Genomic DNA, 4094 nt, shown 5'->3' with positions numbered 1-4094 from the left:
CCGTTCACCGTCACACGGAGCCCTACACGGAGAGGAATTCCCGATATCGCCCTGACGTCAGAGCGGCTCCTACCAACCGGCGACGGTGCTGAGCGGTCGCCGTAGCAACGGGACTCATAACGAGGAAGTGAACGCTCCAGACGGGGGCGGAGCCTCAGAGAGGAGAGGGGGAGAGGGCTGCTGTTGTCGTCACCGACTCGCACCGCAACCTGATTGGTCGAAGCGCTAAAAGCAGCACAGACAGTGCAGCTCTGTGTAATCTGTACTGACGGAGGGACACATGGGGCAAAATGTGGCCTGAGAATAGAATAGAATAGAATAGAATGACTTTATAGACCACAAGGTGAAATTCTGTTGTTGCAATACGGAGCAGTAAGAGTAAAGTGACCACCACCACCACAATACAAACAAATAAAAAAAAGAAAAATATACTAGGATGCAAAATGCATAATAAAGTCTAACAAATACTATGAATAAAAAAGCACAAAAGTGAAAAATGAACCGTACCGAACTGGCAAAAATTGTCGAATAGAATTGACAACTCAAAACATCTCAAAAGGTAAGTATCTGTCAGCGCTTGCCATCTTTGTCTTCACACTCGTATCATTGTTGACCGATCACATCATTTGTAAACAGACATTTATGAGTTTGTCTGAGAAGGGAGTGGCATCACTTGGCCTATTTACTTAAAAGGAACACAGTATTCCTGTGATGTATCTTTGCTGCTGTTTTTTTTTTTTTTAAACAAAAACGTAATCAGAAATATTTCAGTTATTAACTATTTTTGAAAAATTCATAATTATTTTTGTGAAATTACAGACAATATTTTGTGGAATTATAGAAAGTAATTATTAATGGACATGTTGACTGTGTGCATACTATCCACATTTTAAAAAAACTATTTTTAACAAACAAGAATTCTTTCTATTACAACATGTGACCGTAAAACTACACACATTTTTACAGCATTTAAATTTAAAAAAAATTTTTTTTGCAGATTTTTGCCACATTTGCATTGGAAGGATTGTTTTGGTGGAATATTTGCATGTAGGGAAGTGACAACTGTGGTTAAAATGGCTAATTTCAAAGGCAGGACTGCCTGACTGAAAGACCCAGATCTTCGTCAAAACTTGAACTTTTCAGTGTGGCAGGCTGCTATCCCAGAGGTTGTTGTTCCCTGAGGTGAAGGGCATTTTTAAAAGAGTAAGCAGAAGGGAAGGAGAAGCTACACCCTGAGGTTAATTGTCTGCATTTACAGCCCCTGTGCCCTGTTATTGGCATCCTAAAGAGCTTCATGACACTGGAATGCTCCTTAGATAGTAGACTAATTGTTAGGTTTTGCTATAACGTATGCTTTTATATATACTTTATCATATATTTCAGAACACTGGAGATAACTGCATGGATGACTCGCTACATATAAAAGCATAAATCCACAAAGATTAGTCTAAGTCTGGGAATGCACAAATATTGTGCATAACCTGCATATGACTGAGAAACTACCTTCACTTATCACCAGCTATATTCATGCTTACATCTCATTAAGCAGAATAATAATTTATGATGAGATTCCGAGTGTAAATAGGTCAGTCAGTTCCCAGTTGGGACTGCTTGTTCCGACAGAGAAAAAGGGATTCACAGTTTGGAGGCCATAAACAAAAAGAAACGGAAGTGCTGAAGCAGAGTAACCTGCGATCATCGAGCTGCACTGCTGGCACTAATAAAAATGCTGTCACCGGCTGGGAGAGTTTACCCTCTGAACTATGCTTTGGTTACTATCCTCTGTACAGTGATTTGAAATTGCCCTCATGTAAACGATAAGACCTTAAGCTCCGCTGGCTCTGCAAGTAAAAGCTTCAATAAGACTTCCTAATGGGCTAAAGGAGTCAAGCAATGGCAATTTATGTTTCTCAGTTGAGCACAACAGCAGCGGAGACAAAGCCTTCCAAAGAAACAACACAACTGCAATTTAGCAGCAAGGAAAGGTACTTGTTACGCTGCACACAGGTAGAATGAAGCCTGTTTACAAATGAAGCAATTTTTCATTGATGGAGAAAATACAGTGGAGATAATGTCTTCGCTGCAAACACTGTCGCAGTCAAATGGTCTGCAATAAATTCCTGTTTGTGACAGAACTACAGGGAGACTTTAGCCATTCAGTCAGTGCTATCAGAAACTCACGCATCACTTTCAAATGCTTGTGAAACAAGACAACTTATTAGAAATGTTATGGTTTCCAGGGTCACCATCCAAGCAAGAATACAGAAATACTTAAAAATATAGGTGAAAAAGCAAAAACAGCACAGAACATCCAGGCTGCATCATGGGTCAAAATAATTAAACTTGTACCAAATATTTCCACCTGGATGCTGCGTAGATTTACTATTTCTCAGCACAATTGAATTACTATTACCATTATTGCATTACAACATTTTACACAGAACTTTGAAAATATTTTGCCATTCAGAATTTATTGCTTAACTCTGGATTTCAGTTTGTGGTTCTGGTTAACATAAAAAACAATATTTGGGCTCCGAATGCTTTCATCTGTGAGATGAAAATAATTTAAATGGGAACAAAACATGTAAATTCTATCCAGCATGTGCTTGTTTTTAAGCTAATAACCACGAGAAGAGACGTGCATCAGAGTATGTGGTAACCCTCTAAACCAAAAATATGGATTTGAAAAGCAACTTACACAATTTTTAAGAGGCAGAAATTTTCCGTCCTTGGACTAATTGTGTGCAACAAGAGATTTCATCAGAATTACTTCCTTCTATGCCTCATTTACTAAAAATAAACTATTAAAAAACACGTAGGCACTTGGACGTGTTGTCTCCAGCTTTTTTTTTCCATTTATGGAAAATAAATGATCTAATAAATGTATATTATTTCTTGATTCATGTCATAACTGGTTCTTACTGTACAAATGACATTTCTACTTCATAGTTGTGCTGTTTCCATGGAGGTGCAGGACTTTCTATTACTTTAGATTGGCTAGTGATGGGATGCAGTAATGACTTGTTTAGCTCTTAAGCAGACAGATAGATCGACCTCCTCCTCTAAATATGTGTAGCATTTGAGAAAAAAAACCAATTTAAACTGAACAACCCAAATATGGTTCCAATCTGGACTGACTGATTGAACATTATTGAACAGCAAAGAAGTCTTGAAAACACTTAAACATGATGGTTACATTGATTTTCTAAACTAAATGAAGCTCAGGATTAAGGGGAAAGTCACAAGACAAAGCGTTGGTCAAACTTTGGCCTGGTGGTTGTGCTAAAGAGGCGGCTGCTCTGATCCCACAATGAGAACCTACATTTCTTGAAACAAAGACCTCACTAACTAGGCAACAGTAAACATAAAATGGAAGCAGACACAGCTAACTGCTCTTATCATGAGAAACCATGAAAGCAGAGCATCTGTGCAGCCCATTGTCTCCACAGTGAATGAATACTGTCCCAGATCTGCAGAGGGGTTCCTACATTTATCCATATTTGCACCAAATCCACATAATGGAAAAGCAGTTGAAAGTCTTCCACCCTCTTATCACTTCTTCAAGATATGCAGCATCCACTGTGAAGAACAAGGTTGCTTGTCTTTGTATTCAATCGTCTTGAACTCCCCAATGGTGAACCTGTGCACTAATAAGGTCTCTTACGGGGAGCACGACTGGTGTCTCTACTGAAATCTAAATTAATATTAAATAGGCCAAACAAACCCCCATTTGGGACAGCTTTTTGTTCTAAGTGCTTTATTCATTCTTTGGATTTTCAGGTCTGAAAAGAGAGACACAAGAGGAATTAAGTTAAACCCTGTGGTTAGAACATCACAAAGAGAATTTTAACAGTTTTGTTTTTGTCTCTGCCTCTATAGTTTTTTTGTTTTTTGCAGCATTTGTGTTCTGTATGACTTAATACAGTGATACAGTCTTGCTGGCAGCCTTCCCTGCACGGCTGACAGGCAAAAAAAAAGAGAAATACATGAAATAGAGAAGAAAATCATTGATAGGGTCTCACTTTACTGAGCTGGGAAATTTGCTGAACTTTTGCAATCAATGCGCTCAATGTGGACTTGGCTATCAAAGCCCC

The sequence above is a fragment of the Amphiprion ocellaris genome, chromosome 13 (assembly GCF_022539595.1).
Source record: "Amphiprion ocellaris isolate individual 3 ecotype Okinawa chromosome 13, ASM2253959v1, whole genome shotgun sequence".
NCBI classification, from domain to species: domain Eukaryota; kingdom Metazoa; phylum Chordata; class Actinopteri; family Pomacentridae; genus Amphiprion; species Amphiprion ocellaris.
The sequence above is the reverse complement of the archived record's forward strand: the minus strand, read 5'-3'. Positions refer to the sequence as shown.